The sequence below is a fragment of the Schistocerca cancellata genome, chromosome 10 (genome assembly GCF_023864275.1).
Source record: "Schistocerca cancellata isolate TAMUIC-IGC-003103 chromosome 10, iqSchCanc2.1, whole genome shotgun sequence".
Classification (NCBI taxonomy): Eukaryota; Metazoa; Arthropoda; class Insecta; order Orthoptera; family Acrididae; genus Schistocerca; species Schistocerca cancellata.
Window position 1 is genome coordinate 42,010,036 of NC_064635.1, and position 22,411 is coordinate 42,032,446.

Below are 22,411 nucleotides of genomic sequence, written 5' to 3' on the forward strand. Positions count from 1 at the left end.
CCCGTCGACCTGGGACCGGACCGCAGCGATGCACGGATGCACGCCAAGACCGTAGGATCCTACGCAGTGCCGTAGGGGACCGCACCGCCACTTCCCAGCAAATTAGGGACACTGTTGCTCCTGGGGTATCGGCGAGGACCATTCGCAACCGTCTCCATGAAGCTGCGCTACTGTCTCGCACACCGTTAGGCCGTCTTCCGCTCACGCCCCAACATCGTGCAGCCCGCCTCCAGTGGTGTCGCGACAGGCGTGAATGGAGGGACGAATGGAGACGTGTAGTCTTCAGCGATGAGAGTCGCTTCTGCCTTGGTGCCAATGATGGTCGTATGCGTGTTTGGCGCCGTGCAGGTGAGCGCCACAATCAGGACTGCATACGACCGAGGCACACAGGGCCAGCACCCGGCATCATGGTGTGGGGAGCGATCTCCTACACTGGCCGTACACCACTGGTGATCGTCGAGGGGACACTGAATAGTGCACGGTACATCCAAACCGTCATCGAACCCATCGTTCTACCATTCCTAGACCGGCAAGGGAACTTGCTGTTCCAACAGGACAATGCACGTCCGCATGTATCCCGTGCCACCCAACGTGCTCTAGAAGGTGTAATTCAACTACCCTAGCCAGCAAGATCTCCGGATCTGTCCCCCATTTAGCATGTTTGGGACTGGATGAAGCGTCGTCTCACGCGGTCTGCACGTCCAGCACGAACGCTGGTCCAACTGAGGCGCCAGGTGGAAATGGCATGGCAAGCCGTTCCACAGGACTACATCCAGCATCTCTACGATCGTCTCCATGGGAGAGTAGCAGCCTGCATTGCTGCGAAAGGTGGATATACACTGTACTAGTGCCGACATTGTGCATGCTCTGTTGCCTGTGTCTATGTGCCTGTGGTTCTGTCAGTGTGATCATGTGATGTATCTGACCCCAGGAATGTGTCAATAAAGTTTCCCCTTCCTGGGACAATGAATTCACGGTGTTCTTATTTCAATTTCCAGGATTGTACATGTGTACTTATTCCATATGCCCACACCTACGTTAACAGCCTGCAATGGGGCACTGTGTCAAATGTTTCCAAAAATCTAGAAATGCGGAATAAGCCTGTTTCCCTCTATCCGTCATTATCAGTATATCATGTGAGATAAAAGTAAAAAATGTTTCACACGCTTTCGAAAACTATGCTGATTCGTGCATATAAACTTCTCACTCTCAAGAAAGTTCAGTATATTTGAACTGAGAATTCTGCAGCAAATAGAAGTTAGGGATATTGGTCTGTAACTTTGCGGGTTCGTTCTTTTACCTTTCTTATAAACTAGAGTCACCTGCGCTTTTTTTCAGTCGTTTGGGAGTTCGCGCTGGGCGAAAGATTCAAGACAAATGCAAGATATATAAGGGCCGATGCCTTAAAGTATCCGTTATAAAATCGACCTGGGAATCCATCCGGACCTGGTGATTAATTTGCTTTCAAATTCTTCCGTTGCTTCTCTGCTCCAGGTATGTTGTCACTAGGTCGACCATAAGGGAGTATGTCCGATGGTCAAATGACGGTATGTTTGCACAATTCTTCTGTGTGAACGAGTAAAATTTAAAACTTCGGCTTTGATTTTGCTATCTTCAACTGCCACATTAAACAGGTCAACACGGGACTGAATGGAAATCTTAGACCCGCTTAGTAATTTTACATACGATAAGAATTTTTTTGGATTCTCTATAGATCTGTTGCTATCGTGAGACGGTGGTAGTAGTTACATGCTTCGCGCATAGATCTTTTCAAAGATGCACAAATCTCTACTAACCTTCGCTGGTCGTCATTTATGCGTTGCCTTTTGAACCGAGAGTGCAACAGCATCTGATTCCTCAGCATCAACCTAATTTCGTTATTAAACCGTGGTGGGCCTCTCCATCATTTATCCAGTTATTAAACCATGGTGTCTCTTCCGTCCTTTATCCACTTACTAGGCACGTCATTATCACGACCATCATTTAGAGTCTGTTTAAACTTTGGCCATATTTCCTCTACATGTATCGTAGAGCTGAATGTATGCGAACAATGTTGTTTAAAATACAAAGTAGGCGAATGAGAAGGCAACATAAATGTATTATTAAAAGTGTACGAAGAAGGACATTGCTTATGTAATATTGCTAAGAGACTACACTTTTTGTAACAAACTGGGACTGGAGAAGGAGCAAAAAGATACAAGGACAAAACATTAGCGTTGAAGAATAAATTTAATCAATGACAGAGATTATAAATAAAAACTATAAAACAGATTTAAAAACAAATTATTTTACATATGAAATATACGATAATAGCTAGACTAAAAATCTGACGTCATCAAATATCACGGAAATGACAGTGATTTCTTGGCATAGGTGCGTGGAAAGAGGTATCAGGCTTATGAGTATATACAAAATTTATTTTAATTTCCTGTTGTAGCGTAAATACAGTGACAAGGAGTAAGGGCCCAAACAATACATTAATCATCAAATGTGTTGTGGAAAAAAGTGCGTATAAAAAGCTTGAACATCTCGCTGTACAAAAAATATGGAAAAGTTGTTGAGACTAGGCGCTATACGCCGAAATGAGAACTAAACAGCTTATTTAACATCAACAACTACAGTACACTGTATATGCCCATAAATAACAATAATGCCGACCCTGTACCGTAAAACTTGTGATGAAACAGCATAACATTTTATAAAATGTGGTAAGACAGAAGTGAACACTACAGCATAAAAAATATTGAAAATCGATATCACAAACAATCAATAAATCCCGAACTCAGGCAATGTGTAGGAGCCAGTAGAGTGTTTAACCACACAGATATTTCTTTGTCCGTCGAGGTAAAGAAATAACTTATTAAAGGTCTAGGTTTTAATTTGTATCATAGAATTAAGCACAATGTCACTGAAAACCAAGAAATTGTGAAGAAATTGCGAAGAAATTGCGAAGAAATTGCTATAAAATCCTTTAAAGCTTTGGAAAAATCAAAGAACAGTTCAATTTTCAATCATCCTTACGAAAAAATCGCTATTGGTCTTCAAACTAAATTGCAGGATAATAACACTCTTCTCGGAAGACCAGATAAACGGAATTCAGTCGTCCTTATTTCTGGTCACGATTTTTCACTGACGTAAAAAAAAGCAGAAAAAGGAAAATCAACAGCAAGAAGGAGCAGACGTAAAAAAAAGAGAAAAATGCTACACCAAGAAGGAAGTTGGTAGGCGTGTTTCTACATCTGACAGATGATGTCCATTCAAAATTCGCACCAATCGCATAAGACTGGCGCCAGTACCGCGGCTTTGAGGATGCAAGTCAGGTTTGCTTTAAATACACACTGTAACAGTCGCGAGCGTTCATTACCTGTTGAGTTGACGTTAGACAGGTATGGCTTTTTGACGAAAAAGACGCCACTATCAATAGCTCACTCAGTTTGAACGTGGTCTTGTAATACGCCTAAGAGAAGCTGGATATTTCTTGCGAGTTGTAGCAAAAAGATTTGGTGGGAATGTAGCCACTGAACGTTACTCCTGCCAGCGGTGGTGACGGGGATGTAAGGTCGCAAGAAGACCACCGTCCGGACTGCCACGTGGCACACGGCATCGTGTTCGACGCATCGTGCTGCATCTACAGCAGTAATCTGAGCAGCTGTTGGCACTACAGTGACACAACGAACTGTTGCAAATCGGTTACGTCAAAGACAGCTCCGAGCCAAACGCCCTACAGCGTGGAGTCTACTGTCCCCAACCCACAACTACACTCCTGGAAATGGAAAAAAGAACACATTGACACCGGTGTGTCAGACCCACCATACTTGCTCCGGACACTGCGAGAGGGCTGTACAAGCAATGATCACACGCACGGCACAGCGGACACACCAGGAACCACGGTGTTGGCCGTCGAATGGCGCTAGCTGCGCAGCATTTGTGCACCGCCGCCGTCAGTGTCAGCCAGTTTGCCGTGGCATACGGAGCTCCATCGCAGTCTCTAACACTGGTAGCATGCCGCGACAGCGTGGACGTGAACCGTATGTGCAGTAGACGGACTTTGAGCGAGGGCGTATAGTGGGCATGCGGGAGGCCGGGTGGACGTACCGCCGAATTGCTCAACACGTGGGGCGTGAGGTCTCCACAGTACATCGATGTTGTCGCCAGTGGTCGGCGGAAGGTGCACGTGCCCGTCGACCTGGGACCGGACCGCAGCGACGCACGGATGCACGCCAAGACCGTAGGATCCTACGCAGTGCCATAGGGGACCGCACCGCCACTTCCCAGCAAATTACGGACACTGTTGCTCCTGGGGTATCGGCGAGGGCCATTCGCAACCGTCTCCATGAAGCTGGGCTACGGTCCCGCACACCGTTAGGCCGTCTTCCGCTCACGCCCCAACATCGTGCAGCCCGCCTCCAGTGGTGTCGCGACAGGCGTGAATGGAGGGACGAATGGAGACGTGTCGTCTTCAGCGATGAGAGTCGCTTCTGCCTCGGTGCCAATGATGGTCGTATGCGTGTTTGGCGCCGTGCAGGTGAGCGCCACAATCAGGACTGCATACGACCGAGGCACACAGGGCCAACACCCGGCATCATGGTGTGGGGAGCGATCTCCTACACTGGCCGTACACCACTGGTGATCGTCGAGGGGACACTGAATAGTGCACGGTACATCCAAACCGTCATCGAACCCATCGTTCTACCATTCCTAGACCGGCAAGGGAACTTGCTGTTCCAACAGGACAATGCACGTCCGCATGTATCCCGTGCCACCCAACGTGCTCTAGAAGGTGTAAGTCAACTACCCCGGCCAGCAAGATCTCCAGATCTGTCCCCCATTGAGCATGTTTGGGACTGGATGAAGCGTCGTCTCACGCGGTCTGCACGTCCAGCACGAACGCTGGTCCAACTGAGGCGCCAGGTGGAAATGGCATGGCAAGCCGTTCCACAGGACTACATCCAGCATCTCTACGATCGTCTCCATGGGAGAATAGCAGGCTGCATTGCTGCGAAAGGTGGATATACACTGTACTAGTGCCGACATTGTGCATGCTCTGTTGCCTGTGTCTATGTGCCTGTGGTTCTGTCAGTGTGATCATGTGATGTATCTGACCCCAGGAATGTGTCAATAAAGTTTCCCCTTCCTGGGACAATGAATTCACGGTGTTCTTATTTCAATTTCCAGGAGTGTATTTGCGACTTGGCTGGAGTCAAGTGTGAGCTCATTGGGGGACAGGAATATGAAAGCTGGTTCTGCCGCGGTGCCAGTAATGGCACTGAGTTGGTTAGAAGGAGGTCAACTGAGACGCTCCAACCAACCATTCTGCGTACTAGACTCTCTGGACTTACACATGGAGATATGGTCTGGGATGTGATGTGATGTGATGACCGCAGGAGCACTCACGTGGCTATTCCAAACAACCTGATTGCGAATCTGGTGATTCGACCTGCTGTCCTGCCATTCATGAGCGGCATTCCACAGGGTGTTTTCCAACTGGATAACGCTCGCCCACATGCCGCTGTTCTAAACCAATGTGCTCAGCAGACTGTCGACATGATGCCTTGACCTGCTCGATTACCAGATCTGTCTCGAATCGAGCACATGCGGAACAAACCAGATGACAACTATAACGTTATCGCAAACACGGTTAACGGTTCCTGTATCGACCAATAGCAAGAGGCACGCAACACAATCCCACAGCCTGATATCCGGCACGTATGTAACAATGCGTACTTGTTTGCCTGCTTGCGTTCTAATTTTGGTGGTTACGCCGGTTATTAAGGTACGATAGTCTTACATTTGCAACAGCTTATCTCTCGCTTACACTAACCTGTGATGTTGTAATGTTAATTACTTAAATGTGTTAAGTACACATATTTCCAGTGGAAGCTTTCTTAACAAGCACCACTCATATACGATCAAATACAGACTGCAAGGTACTGGTTAAAGATGGGGAACTAGATAATGTACACACAATAACTGGAGTGCCGATAGAGACAATACACCACCTTAAAAGTTAGCGTTTGGATACTTGACAAGGTGAGTGGGATGTAAGTGATAAGGGACGTTGACTGCACGACTTCCTCCCTGACATAAGGGAGCGGTTGAAAATGAAACATATCGATCCCAGTCGCGGTATGCTACATTTCTTAATCGGACACAGAACTTATGCCACGCACTTAAACCGCGTGAGTCTGAGGTAGACACCTACATGCAAGTACGGGGAAGAAGGTTCCCCAGAACACATTATCTTTTTCTGCAGGCAATACGCGAACAAATGACATGCAATGCACTTAGCCGGCAGAAGTGGCCGAGCGGTTCTAGGCGCTACAGTCTGGAACCGCGCGACCGCTACGGTCGCAGGTTCGAATCCTGCCTCGGGCATGGATATGTGTGATGTCCTTAGGTTAGTTAGGTTTAAGTAGTTCTAAGTTCTAGGGGACTGATGACCTCAGAAGTTGTCCCATAGTGCTCAGAGCCATTTGAACCAATGCACTTAGACTACATAGATGCAGACATAGATATATACACAACAATAAGAGACGAAGAACAATGGGCACAATTAAACGTATTGACAAACAGTATTTCAAAACCCACACATGAAGAGTACGTGCAGACACTACATAACAGACATGCCTATGTGAAACGTAACAACAATCTCCTGAGGGTGGACAGCGATACCCACAATGACAGCGAAATCAGTGACAATGAGGTGGAACAGGAGTAGGAAGCCGAGATGTGACAGTAAATAAGCTTAAGGTGCTGGCGGTCTAGCTAAGAAATCACCAAATGTTATACGCGGATAGTCACCTAAAGTTAGTACAGACGATTAGCAATAAACAGGATAAGCAATACTATTTCTCTACTAACAACCATTTGTTTGTTTGTGTGTGTGTGTGTGTGTGTGTGTGTGTGTGTGTGTGACTGACAGTCAACGGCTCGAAGAAATTATTTCGAGGTATTCACCGTCAGTCATATTCGGTGATGGTACTAACATACATCTCCTCTATCCTATCACCTTTTTATGTTCCTCTTAACAAACAACAAAATTTTATTTATATTTCAACCTTAAATTATTGTTATTTTTAAAAGTATTATCCTTTGTAAATGATTTACATGAAACAAAAGAAAAGAAAACTGCAAAAAGATGACAAACGATAATTGTAACATGTACGACCTGTTTTAAAAAATCAGGTAACAGGTCTATAATTCGGCAATAAATGAAACCTTCTCATAAGCGGAATTCGCAGAACGGAAAAACAAATTGTAAAAAAATGACTTGCTCAACGAGCAATGTTTCCCACGAGTGACGACGATTTACTGTGACGTCACCAGCCGTTCTCGCACTGCGGAGAACATTCAACAATATGAACACCTTTCACAGTCGGCAACGATATAAGAACAATGTCTTTAGTACACACTGCTGCCTGAATTTAGCGCTCTTTCTTCTAGCACCTTAGTGCAGCTTGTGATCAGACATTTTTGTAAACTTAAGTTCACACAGTGCTTTTTGTGTGCAAATTTTAATAACCGTCGCTGAAACGTCCCAGAAGATAAATCCGCAAGGAGACGATCATAAGACAAAGATAAAAAGTTACATCATTGAAAAACGGGAACGTGGTTTGAGCGTTGCAGATTTATGACGCATATAGAATCGGTCTACATCAACCATTTGTATTGACCTCAAGAATAAGGACAAGATTTCAAGGATATAGATGCTGCAGTAAGAAGAGTATATAACCAACGGTTTCGTGTTCTGGGCGATGTTGAAAGGTTGCTCTTTACATGGCTAAATAAAAAGCAATTGCAAGGCGACATTATTGACGAAAACATCATTAGCGAGAAGGCGAAAATGATTTTCGCTGACCTCGTTAAGAAAACGCCACGATCACCAGTGAGCGAAGAAGTGATTAGCGGAAACCGTAGATGGTTCGAGAAGTGTAAGAGAGGAAGCTACCTCCTCAGCGTTGTGAGCTACGGCGAAGCAGGCAGCTCCGACACAAAGCCAGCAGGGAGCTTCATCAACAACTTCAAGATGCTGGTAGATTCTGAAGGTTATCTACTGCAACAGGTTTTTAGTTTCGACGAGATGGGTCTCTTCTGCAGAGAGATGCCGAAGCGTACCTTTATAACAGCGGAAGAGAATGTATTGCCAGGTCACAAGCGAATAAAATACCATCTCACGCTGTTGTTCTGTGCCATGCAAGCGACGATTTGAAAATTAAACTGCTCCTTCTTTAATATTCAGAAACCCCACGAGCCTTCGAGAAGAGTAAAGTCCAGAAGAACTGGTTAGCTGTGATGTGGACGTCAATCAACATGGTTTGGGTGACATGTGTTTGATAATTTGGAGAACAAATATTTGCTTGACATGAATCTGCCACTCTTGCATGTTATGGACAACGCTCCTGCCCATTCTCCAGGCCTAAAAGAATTTCAGTTCATCAGGTTCCTATTTCTGCCTCCCAACACCATTACTCCAGCCCGTGAACCAGCAGGTTATTTCTCACTTTAAGATGCTCTATACTAAAGCATTCTTCGCTCTATACTAAAGCACTCTTCAGGCATTGCTTTGATCAGACTCAGCTTCCAATCTCACACCCAGAGAGTTTTAGAAATACCTCTTCAACATCGTTGCCTGCGTCAAAATGATCGAAAAGGCGTGGAAACGGTTTACCAAGAGAACTTTCACTCCCGCTTGGAAGAAGCTTTGGCCGGATAGCGCTATCGAATTAGACTCTGAGGCATTTGAGTGAATACCTGTGGAGCCTTTAGTCAACGAGATAGGGTCTTTGGCCCAGATCATGGGACTAGAAGGTAATCAACATGATATCGATGAGCTTGTGGTCACAGTCCAGAAATGACAACCGAAGTGTTTATGCAGTTGCGGTGTGTTTCCCAGCAGAAAGCTGTGGACAGGAGATCTTCGGAGAAGAAAGAGGAGGTAGTAACAGCAAAGCAGCAATCTTCTGGTGCAATAAGAGAAATGTTTAAAACATGTGAATCGGTTGCATCGTACATTGAAAATCATCATCCCAATAAAGCAGTGGCTATGAGCGCTACAAATTTATTTGACGATAAAGATGTGTCACATTTTCGCCAAATCGTGAAGCGTCTGCAGAAACAAAGGACTATAGATCACTTCAAAGTAAAAAAGAATTAGTGGTGTATCATGACTAATGAAGTACGCAATACTGTACGTATAATTTTCTGTGCATAAATGGCCCGAATAATGGGACACATTATCGTGCTACACATCAATTTATATGGGATAAATTGTTTCTCTTAACGTTTGTTTTGCACTACGTGTAAGATTTTGAAACTAATTATGCTCGCTATGCGATGTTCCACTGGATTCTAAAAATTTCATTACTCTACATTAACTATTTTTGGCGTTGTGATCTTTTTTCCGTCAGTCTAACTGTTAAACTTTGTATTTTTTTAGAAGAAAGTAAAGTGATTGAGGTAAAGAAGAATCCTCTTCGACAATTTCAATCAGAATTAAAGAACTTTGTCAATGCACCCAATGTCATATAGCAAGTAAGGCCTGCTTCTCATGAACTCAGAAGTTTCCTCGCTCCATTCCCAGAGCAAGTTACATAAAATTATCCTCCTTGTCCGACTGATTGTTAGTGGTCATCAGGCCCACTTGTTGATATTAATAGCTTCTGTAACCAAAACCTTAAGGAATAAACATACATAATAGAGAACAGCTGTGAAATCACAGTGACCACTAGGGTTCTCGTTATTCCAAGGAATGCTCTTCTTGCTTCTCTGGACATTAAAAATATATATTTGGACATGCTCGTAGACGAGACAATAGGGAGATAAGACAATAGAGACATACATGGTATCCTACATGCTGAGTCAGTCATTCCGACAGTCATATCTTCTTCATTTCTTCAGGTTTTTTAATGCAGCCATTTTGTCTTAACTTCCCAGCACGTCTTACGTATTTCATTCTTCAGCGACTTGTATTTCTGTTTTCCTGAACTTCCCGGGACTTTTTTATTTTCTTCTTTTATCTTCTTTCTGTTACCAGTAATAAATCATAAAACATTAAATAAGTTCCTTTCCTGAACTTTTTGTGACTACCTGCTGTCAGACATTCATTGATAGCCGAATCTTCGCTACTCTTCAAAAATAATTTGCCGATGGCTGCACTACAATTCCTGGCAAGTGAATGTGGTTCACTGTAATGGGATAAAAACGGCTATGCATTTCCTACTACCGGTTTCATAGTAACAGTAAGTAACACTTACAGCAGTATAGGATCACCATACATCTACTTCTATCACCTGTCCTCAGCTCGTAGGTACCACTTTGCTGGTCCACTCACCTGGAACAGAGATAAGGGACATAAATCAGTCATTACTAAATTGATGGCATCCAAGTCCTAGATAAATACCGATGATTATGTGAAGGTAAAGCCAGTAGACAATCTCTTGTGGTAAATGGCGCCTCTGAGGCGAGAAGTATGAATTCCGTAATTATTTACATGTACCGTGCGTCACATAGTTGACAATCCGCTATTATATGCTACTTCTCAATAAGTCTTTCAAAATACATTATTTCTGTGAAAACACATTGGATGCTGGTCATTTACATAAATGGAATCTCAGCTTGTCTACAACAAAATGTGGTAAATATGACACCAACAAACGCAAATATTATTGATTCAGAAACTCACATGTGAGGCAAGAAGAAAGTTGTCAAGGAGATATGTTTGCAATTAGTTTCTGTAACTGCGTTCATTGTCTTCCGAATCTTCGTTTATCGGAAGTTGTGCTCAAATATTTCCAGGTCAGCGTATGCTCTAATATTTCTGGGGCACTGCAGTGACTTCTGCGTCCGAGTGAGCGTAAGTTGTCGCACTCTTTTCCCTTTGCAAGTGACAGTTACCCCTCTTATCCTGCCTCCTACACCACGCCCTCCTCCACTATCTCTCTGTCCACCTCCTTAACCTCCATCCCTTCCCTTCACGCACCTATTTGTGTATATCTCCTCCTCCCGTCTCTCTATCCATCCCTCCTGCCCCTTCTTTGAGTCAATATGCTGCTCCTTCCTGGTTTGGGTCACAGTATTACATTAACGAACTCTACTACCGTTTTAAAATTTAGCTGGAGCGTTAACGACAAACTTTTTCAAGAGGTAAGTCTATTGATGTTGTTATTAATGTGTTCAGTTATTTAAATAGTAGCTTGCAAGAGGTTCTGCACGCAAGAAATTATTCTTACAGTACATTCAATTGCAGTGAATACTCTGTGCCAGTGAACCGTAGTACCCCAGGAAATCACTCCATACAAAAACGATGAATCAACGTAGTCAAATGTTGCAAGTGCTGGAGTCAATCAACTGAAAGGATTTGTGATATGTTACATCCATTTAAAGTTCTGATAAATATGGGCTCCCAGGTAATGCGAATATTAAGTTTTAAGTATTTCTTATAACTCTACAATTTATTATTACTGACTGTGGTACAACTTACTCTGAAACGGATTTAATGACTGTTTTTTCCTCAGTTACAAGGTTCAAATGGCTCTGAGCACTATGGGACTTAACTGCTGTGGTCATCAGTCCCCTAGAACTTAGAATTACTTAAACCTAACTAACCTAAGGACATCACACACATCCATGCCCGGGGCAGGATTCTAACCTGCGATCGTAGCGGTCGCGCGGTTCTAGACTGAAGCGCCTAGAACCGCTCGGCCACTCCGGCCGGCCTCAGTTAAGTGATGATAGTTTCACTGAGAACTAGCTCTGCTGTTTTCTTAAAACTTTATATATTCTACCGTCTACTGCTGCGTTTCCCTTGCATCATCAACAAGAGCAGTAATATGTTCTATCTGTGTAAGATAGGTAGAATCGGTTTTAAGGAGAGTACACTACGGCATTGGTTCCTTACTTAGCTTCCATTTGTCGCGAATCTCTCGTCCAGTGTAAAGGCCTAAACAGCAGACGAATCTTAAAACAAGGGCCGAGAACTTGCCCACAGAATATTAAATCAATATTCTCAACGACTGTTTGCTGAAGAATTATGGAGCATATCTCAGTTCAAATTTAATAAAATTCCGTAAGCCGGAAACGTGTCTGTCCACAAATCAGCGTGGATTTAGGATGCACCGTTCGTGCAAAAATCAGTCTGCCCTTCTCTCACTCGGATATCCAGCGAACCATCGATGAATGGCAACAGGAAGATTTTCGGAAAGAGTATGGAACGGTGGCACACTGCAAAATGTAAACGAACCTCTGAGCGTACGGAATAGGTTCTCAGATATGTCAGTGGCTCGAAGGCCTTTTAAGTTTGTAATAGAACCCAGTATGTCGTCCCGGAAAGTGAGCTCTCATATGAGACGTATGTATCGTATTGTGTGCCTCAGGGTAGTGTGATAGTACTATTCTTCATCTCTATTTGCATAAACGAATTGACGGATTAAGTGAGCAGCAGTTTGCAAGCGATCGCTGATGACGCTGTAGTGCTGGGGAAACTATCGTTGTTGAGGCAAAGCGTCGCTTAGAAAGAATTTATATTTGGTGCGATGTACGGCAGTTTGTTTCAAATGTGGTAAAATGTAAGTTAATACGGATGAAGAGGAAAAAGAATCACGTTATTTTCGAATTCATTTACCTAAGTGCAACGTTGCTGAGGGACATAAAATGGCTCGTGCTCGGAAGGTCGATTGTAGGGGAGGCGAATGATCGATTTTTACTACAGGGTGAACCTTACGAAAGCGTAACTCGTCTACAAAGGAGACAGCATACACAACACTTGCGCGACTCATTCTTCAGTACTGCTTGAGTGTTCCGGAAGGGCCGTACGTCAGAATAAAGGAACACATCGGGGCGTGTTGTTGGTGGAATCGATCAACACGCGAGTGTGTCGGATATTCTCCGTGAAATCAATCTGGGATGGCTTGAGGGAATCTTTTAGCGAGAATAAGAAAAATGTAATCTTCTTACCGGAGAAATTTTATTTGCACAGATCGCATTAAATTCATATAAAGACGACTAGTTTCGGGAGTTTAAGGTGAAATCTTCAGATCACGTACAATCATTAGGCGTTGTGCCACTCAATGTACTGCACTGTCGTCTAGTCAGATCGTTGAAGAAGACACGATACGGGCAAATAAAGTTTCTCTAGTAAGAAAATTATACTTTTCTAGTTCAAAGATCGCCCACTTGCTGACAATTTCAGGCAACCATGTACGTAGGCTGTTTAGATTCTTATATTGGTAACGCCGCCGCCACGTAGCGCTCTCTGTATGAAAATCACTGGCTGTGCTGTGTGCAGTCTGTGGCTAGTTTGCATTGTTGTCTGCCATTGTAGTGTTGGGCAGCGGCAGCTGGACGTGAACAGCGCGTAGCGTTGCGCAGTTGGAGGTGATCCGCCAGCAGTGGTGGATGTGGGGAGAGAGATGGCGGAGTTTTGAAAGTTTGTAAAAATGTATGTCATGAACTGCTGTATATATTATGACTTTTGATGACTATTAAGGTAAATACATTGTTTGTTCTCTATTAAAATCTTTCATTTGCTAACTATACCTATTAGTAGTTAGTGCCTTCCGTAGTTTGAATCTTTTATTTAGATGGCAGTAGTGGCGTTTGCTGTATTGCTGTAGTTTGAGTAACGAAGATTTTTTTGAGGTAAGTGATTTGTGAAAGGTATAGGTTAATGTTAGTCAGGGCCATTCTTTTGTAGGGATTATTGAAAGTCAGATTGTGTTGCGCTAAAAAAAATTGTGTGTCAGTTTAAGCACAGTCATGCATAAATTTTTTTAAGGGGACGTTTCATATGGCGACCCTTAGCCAAGGATACCTCACAGGAATCTTCTGATTTTTTTCTTGTAGTTTGTGTGATTAGTGTAGCTATTGTTTATTGCTAGCGCGTAATTGTAGAGAGAATCTCCTTTGTAGTTGCAGTCTTTCATTGTTGTACAGTAAAACAGTTGTGGCATGCATGTAGATTTGCACCAACTATTTCGCAGCTGCGCTTGCAATTAACGAGATATTATTTTCAGTGCTATGTTAATGCGTTCTCTTATTGTTGCTTTTCAAATTGTGTTTTTCTGTGTTATCGTGTGAAATATTGTGACAATAATGGCGTGTGAAAAACGTAATACTAGGCTCCAAAGTAAACTGAGAAAAAAAATGAAACGTCCCCTTAGAAAAATTTATGCATGACTGTGCTTAAACTGACACACAATATTTTTTTTAGCGCAACGCAATCTGACTATCAATAATCCCTACAAAAGAATGGCCCTGACTAACATTAACCTATACCTTTCACAAATCACTTACCTCACAAAAATCTTTGTTACTCAAGCTACAGCAATACAGCGAACGCCACTACTGCCATCTAAATAAAAGATTCAAACTACGGAAGGCACTAACTACTAATAGGCGTAGTTAGCAAATGAAAGCTTTTAATAGAGAACAAACAATGTATTTACCTTAATAGTCATCAAAAGTCATAATATATACAGCAGTTCATGACATACATTTTTACAAACTTTCAAAACTCCGCCATCTCTCTCCCCACATCCACCACTGCTGGCGGCTCACCTCCAACTGCGCAACGCTACGCGCTGTTCACGTCCAGCTGCCGCTGCCCAACACTACAATGGCAGACAACAATGCAAACTAGCCACAGACTGCACACAGCACAGCCAGTGATTTTCATACAGAGAGCACTATGTGGCGGCGGCGTTACCAATATAAGAACCTAAACAGCCTACTTACATAGACGTTTCAACCATTGTTGAGAATATTTAGAGAACCGGCATTTGCTACAGGCTGTGGAACGATGTTACTGCCACCAACATCTTGCAGACGGATCGCGAAGGCAAGAGAAATCATGGCTCATAAGGAACAATATACTCAGTCGTTTTCCCTCGATCCATATGCACGTGGAACAGGGAAGGCTTTGCGGGTACAGCGTCTTACCCATAGTTTCGCCCACGTATGTGTGTGCCACATATATTCCACACAAATTATGTCAGAAGTCTGCTATTTCATCACCATAATGTGGCAAAATTGAAATTCCCTAGCATTCCTCCCCCCTCTTCCACCAGCTTTGTGAGACACTCCTCGTCACACTCTAAACCCTTCGCAAGTGACAGTTATCCCTCTTCTCCTGCCTCCTACACCACGCCCTCCACTACTATCTCTCTGTCCATCTCCTTATCCTCTTTATCCACACTCCTATTTGTGTATCTCCTCATTCCGATTCTTTCAGTCGATATACTACTCGTTCCTCTCTCTGTTCATCTGCTTCTCTCCCACATTTGTGTCCGCCACTTACCACTTACTCTCCCTTCTCTGTCCGTCTCCTGCACCCCTTCTCTACGTCGTCTGTCTATTTCCTCCTCACCATCTCTGTTCACGTATTTCTCATCCCTTTCTGCCCACATGCTTTTCCCTTCACCTCTGTCCATCTCCTCCTCCTCCAACCGCCTCCCCGCTTTCACTATCGCACCTATTCGGCAAGGTAGTTCTTGCCTCCACTGTACTTATTTCCTCATTGTTCATGTGCTCCTCATCCCTCTTTGCCCATAAGCTTCTCACTTCGACGATCGTGGTCTCGCAGTAGCGTTCTCGCTTCCTGAGCCCGAGGTCCCGGGTTCGATTCCCGGCGGGTTCAGATATTTTACCTGCCCCGAGTTGACTGGGTTTGGCTGTGTCGTATTCATCATCATCCACCTCTATTACGGTCGGAGGAAGGCAACGACAAATCACCTCCATTAAGACCTTGCCTAGTACGGTGGCGGGAGTCTCCCGCATCGATCCCCTATAATCTGTCAAGAAGCATGGCATATCATTTTCATTTCCATTCTTCACTTCACCTCTGTCCATCTACTCCTTCCCCCGACCACCCCCCCCCCCTCCTTCATCGCCACACCTATTTGGCAAAGTAGTGCTTGCCTCTACAGTAGTTCTTGCCAGAGATAAGTGGTATACCTGTCAAATTGGGCTGAAATCTGTCCAGTGGTTTAGCAGGAGATGGGGAACATAAACGGGCACATACATCCATGGTCGACGGCAGTTATTATCCTGCGCTGGATGTTTTTATTTTTGAACAATACACTTCCTTCTGAATCCAAGCTATTTGCTAATTTCACGCCTTTTGACATTTTCAAGCTACCGTCGCCCCAGCGAAAAGCTTTAATTATATATTTTATCCTACACAAATTATTGTCAAGGAAGTAACATCCAGTTTTATCGCTAGTAAAGGTTACTTGTGAAGATGGGGGTAAAGGGCACTGGTTTCAAAGACGTTAATTCCGTATTCCGGATTATATCATTTATACATAAGAAATTCACATCCGCGAAAGTTGTGCCCATTGGAACCACGTTCACAAGTAACTCTTATTAGTGGCATATTTAGATGTTATTTCCACCACACTGATGTGTGGAAGATATGTGACTAGAGTTTATCCTTCGGCGAGAGTAGTTCGATAATGCCCAAGGGGGTGAAATTAACCGACAGCGCAAAAGCATGAAATGAAGTGTTTATTTCATAAACGAAACAGTCGACACCACGAAATAACTTCCTTCAGTAAATATGTATAAATACTAGGACAAGAAAAGATAAGACTCACGACGAAGGATTTATGAATATTGGTCACAAATTGATGTTCCTATAGATATCGACAGAAAATCAAAATCTTAACTTTCGCGGTCGATGGATGAAACTGTGACTCTGGAGCACTATTTCACAACACAGCTGGCAAGGACAGTAAAGAGGGGAAATGACGATACCGAAGTGTAAGCTGTTTGCGAATTTCATTCTGTTTACGCAGCTGGACAGTAATTATCCCTCGCAGACAGGCGTGTGAACAATATACACGGATATCAGCATTTGAGAGAGGATGTGTAGTTGGGCTAAAAAAAAAACCGGTTGGCGTAATCGACGAACCGCTAGACATTTGAACAGGAGCGATGCCACCATTCGACGATGTTGGCAGCAATGGGTGAGGTATGGCCGAACATGGCAACAAGAAGGATGCGGTCGACCTAGAGAGATGACAGAACGAGAGGATTGAGGATTCGTCAGAGAAGCACTCGGAGCCCTGTATTCGTCATTATCATCAGTCCATCGTGCTACTGGTACTTCGGTGACAACAATAAAGGATGAGCTACCGTTCACCTCTCTTTGAGCAACAAGCCCGTTTGAGACGGTGTCGCAATCTCACTGACTGCAGTAGAACTGTCTTCAGTGACGAGATCGGCTTCGAATTGAGCACTGCTGACCAGCTAAGACAGAGTACGCCATACGGCCCGACAACTAAAAGTGAAGGTCATTGGTTCCATTTAATTTCATAGCAGGACCCATTTCGTTGTCATTCACGCACCCTTACAACGCAGCTCTCCATGTCAAGGCATCCTGGGCTTACATTTGAGTAGGATAGTTCCCACCCACGCACTGCGAGAATTTCTGATGTTTGTCTTGGGGTTGCAATACCCTACCCTTGTTCAGCAAGGTCGCCTGATCTCTCGCCAATGGAGAATGTATGGAACACTGTGGCCATCGCCCTACAACAAGCTTCGGATTCTGATGATCTAATGCAGCAACTGGAAAGAATTTGACACTCTCAACATCCAACTGGACAGAATTTGACATTCTCAACATCCAGCTGGACAGAATTGGTCACAATATCCTTCAGAAGGACTTCCAACAACTCTTAACGCCCAACAGATAACAGTGCCAAGCAGAATAACTGCTCACATAAAGGCCAGAGGCGAACCGACTCATCATTGACTTGTCCAATTTTTGAAGGTCTTTCGCTTGAAGAAAACGTCGAATTTTTCTGAAATTGTAATCATTTGTTGACGTGTCGGTTGTGCTCGGCGAACGTCGACATAGTGCCACCGAAGAATCTATGACTTTTGTTGTGAGATTTGCTGGTCGATGGGCCGGACATCCATTACGACATTGACAAAAAAAGTAGTCTGAGAAGGTGCAGCGGTAATAGACGAAGACAAGCAAGCAGTAAGTTTATCGAAGCGTGTTTCTTTATTTTTTTAATTTTTTTTACTTTTTTGAGCTTTCTTACACTATAATTCTCAACTTAGCTTACGAGAAGCCTTACATTTGTGTGGCGAATAGAGCACAGTCACTAGTTCCACCTGTACCACATGTCACTGACACAGCTACATGTCTCAGTCACAGTGTCACTTTCTACGAATGGGCCGTGACCAATTTCACTCTGGACGCCTTACACAGTGTTGCGTTCGCTGATGAAACGACATCCACAACTTATGGTGGCGTTAACCATCATAGTATGCACTAAATGAAAACTGAACTGCTTAGGTAGGTCGTCGAAGTCGATCGTCAAAGGGATGGTCCATTAAGAGGTGGTGTGGACTACTTGCAGATGTGTCCATCGATCCACACTATTTCAGAGGTGCTCTGATTCTTGAGATCTATCGAACATCTATCGTCGACAGTTGACGTGCTGTCTTTGAAAATGTCATTCTAGACATCAGAGGCCATATAAGAAATCAGCATGATGGTCACTAGACATTTATGTGCGTGGTGTTGTGCAGGAACTGAACAACAGATTTCCTGAAAGATGCACAGTACAGCTTAATAGTCAGGGAATGGCTGCTCAGTCATCCGATTTAACACAGTAGATTTTCTTTCGTGAGGATTACCAGAGAATGGTATTATTCATTATTTCGATTTGACGCTCTATCACTTGTCATTTATGAGAGGGAAAATGCTGTAGGGTAAGACAGACTTTGGGATAGATCCAACAAATAACTGAGGACATTTGGTGCAGTAGCAGTTTCTCAGAAATGAAGAGGTTAGCGTGGTGGGCCAAATGAAACCAGGAAGAAGACAGATGACTTAAGCAAATCGGATGATGTGGTTTGGTCTTGGCTGTTTCATCATAGGAGAAGCAATGATGGAAGTAAAAAAAGGGTTCAGAAGTGGGATATCAATTATTAGATTTGCCAGTGAAAATGAGGAAGAACGGCAGTAAATACTGAAAGGACTGAACAGTGTACTAAACAGGCTCTATGGATTGAGAATAAAGTGACAAATCATATGAGCAGTAAAAGAAACAGAGTGGCAGTAAATTTTATATCAAAACTAGGGACTATGAAATACATCAATTGAAGGAATTACGCTTCGTTTAAAGCAAAGTTATGCCCGATGGACGAAGAAGAGACGAAACTAAAAGCAGATTATTACAGGCAAAGAATGCATTCCCAGGCTGCTGGGAACAAACATAACTAGAGGGTGGTCCATTGATAGACACCGGGCCAAATATCTCACAAAATAAACATCACACGAAGAAACTAAAAAGAACGAAACTCGTCTAGCTTGAAGGGGGAAACCAGATGGCACTATGTTTGGCCTGCTAGATGGCGCTGCCAGAGTTCAAACGGATATTAACTGCGTTTTTTAAAATAGGAATCCCCACTTTTATTACATATTCGTGTAGTATGTAAAGAAATATGAATGTTTCAGTTGGACCACTTTTTTCGCTTTGTGATAGATGGCGCTGTAATAAAACGTGTATGTACCTGGTATCACATAACATTCCGCCAGTGCGGACGGTATTTACTTGGTGATAGATTACCCGTGTTAAAATGGACCGTTTACCAATTGCAAAAAGGTCGATATTGTGTTTATGTATGGCTATTGTGATCAAAATGCCCATCGGGCGTGTGCTATGTATGCCGCTCGGTATTCTGAACGACATCATCCAAGTGTCTGGACCGTTCACCGGATAGTTACGTTATTTAAGGAAAGCAGAAGTGTTCAGCCACATGTGAAACGTCAACCACGATCTGCAACAAATGATAACGGCCAAGTAGGTGTTCTAGCTGCTGTCGCGGCTAATACGCACATTAGTAGCAGACAAATTGCGCGAGAATCGGAAATCTCAATAACGTCGGTGTTGAGAATGCTACATCAACATCGATTGCACCCGTACCACATTTCTATGCACCAGCAATTGCATGGCGACGACTTTGAACGTCGTGTACAGTTCTGCCACTGGGAACAACAGAAATTACAGGATTATGACAGATTTTTTGCACGCGTTCTGTTTAGCAACGAAGCGTCATTCACCAACAGCGGTAACGTTAACCAGCATAATATGCACTATTGGGCAACCGAAAATCCAGGATGGCTGCGACAAGTGGAACATCAGCGACATTGGCGGGTTAATGTATGGTGCGGCATTATGAGAGGAAGGATAATTGGCCCCCCCATTTTATCGATGGCAATCTAAATGATGCAATGTATGCTGATTTCCTATTTAATGTTCTACCGATGTTACTACAAGATGTTTCACTGCATGACAGAATGGCGATGTACTTCCAACGTGATGGATGTCCGGCACATAGCTCGCGTGCGGTTGAAGCGGTATTGAATAGCATATTTCATGACAGGTAGATTGGTCGTCAAAGCACCATACCATGGCCCGAACGTTCACTGGATCTGACGTCCCCGGATTTCTGTCTGTGGGGAAAGTTGAAGGATTCTGCTCTCGTGATCCACCGACAACGCCTGACAACATGAGTCAGCGCACTGTCAATGCGTGTGCGAACATTACGGAAGGCGAACTACTTGCTGTTGAGAGCAATGTCGTTACACGTGTTGCCAAATGCATTGAGGTTGACGGACTGTAATTTAAAAAACCTACCTGTTACCAACTGTTCGTCTAAAATTGTGAGCCATATGTTCGTGACTATTACAGCGCCACCTATCACAAGGCGAAAAAAGTGGTCCTACTAAAACATTCATATTTCTTTACGTACTACAGGAATATGTAATAAAAATAGGGGCTCCTATTTAAAAAAAAACGCGGCTGATTCCGTTTGACCTATGGCAGCGCCATCTAGCGGGCCAACCCGAAACGCCATCTGGTTTCCCTCTTCAGGTTAGACAAGTTTCGTTCTTTGTAGTTTTATCGTTAGACGCTTATTTCGTGAGATATTTAGCCCGGTCACAATCAATGGACCACCCTGTACATTAAATGAAAAAAAATTTCAAAACATACTTTTGGAGCTCAGTATTGTTTGGAAATTAATCGTGAACTGTCAAGAAACAGGGAAAGAATGGAATAGATGGGTTTGAGATGTGGCACTATAAAAGGGTTTTGAAAAAATTTGCTGGACTAGTGAAGTAAGAAAAGGAGTCTCCCATAGAAACCGCGAGGAGAGATAACTAGGGGAAAGAGGACAAGAAGAAGTGACAAGATGATAAGCATATATCATGACACTGGGAAGAGCCTGCAGATTGCTGTACAATATGAAATGGTAGGTGAATAGAGGGACTGGAATCTAACGTAGAGAGTAATTGATATCCTGACACGAAGAGGAATTCGTGGCGAGGTGAATCAAAAAAATGGCTCTGAGCACTATGGGACTCAACTGCTGTGGTCGTAAGTCCCCTAGAACTTAGAACTACTTAAACCTAACTAACCTAAGGACATCACACACATCCATGCCCGAGGCAGGATTCGAACCTGCGACCGTAGCGGAGGTGAATCAATCTGGTCAGAAGGCACTGAAAGGAAAGAAAGAAATTGTTGTTCAAAAAGCTCAGTATAGTCTCCAGCTTAGTGAAGGATTCAGTATGATTAAACTAGAAAGTGTAGAACAACAGAAACTGTGAAGACAGATATTTCGTTACAAGGTGTTGATCTGTTTCAGCCTGTGGTAATTTCTGCGACCCCTGAAAGTCTGCAGAGGAAGGAGCCGCTTTTCGGCTTGTGGTTCTCCACAGCGCACAGTGATTCCGCCACGCGGCTGCCGGCTGCTGAGGTGGAAAACGCTGTGCAGGGGGTTCCCCTAATGGCCTGAGACCACCCCTCCCCTTCCTCTGCCGCCGCTACTCCTCGACCCTACTGCACAGTGCAGCCACCATAAATCCCGGCGCCAGTACAGAACACCGCTTGGCAGAGCAGAACAGACTGCACCTCAGAGGTCAGAGGTCAGCGCCCAAATAGCTCAGGCCCTACGCGCGCCTAATGATGTCTAGATTCTGCTCGGAGGATGCTTCTGAACTTCTCCGAACATTATTTCATCTTCGTCCTTTCCTGCTTGCATATGGAAACCACTGCTGTGGAATTGGTTTGTCCGCAAAGTATTTTAAACAGTAGCGCATCGTAAATCATTAACAAATCTTATTATCGTCCAATTTACTTCTGTTACTGGAGGAAGTCGTCCTCCTCTGCTCTGTCTGACATGAAAACGAAGCCTCCGAAATGGGACGAGGATAGAAAATGAAATTTTGCCGTTTAAGAGGATATGTGATATTACACGGTCAAAGTGATTTGACAACCGCCGATGTTCGCCTCCACGACCCACTCACAGATGGCAGGTGGCAGCACCATCAGGCGGATACGGTAAGCAGTGCAGTCGCTGTTCGAATGCGAAAGTGGGCGACTTATCTGCGTTC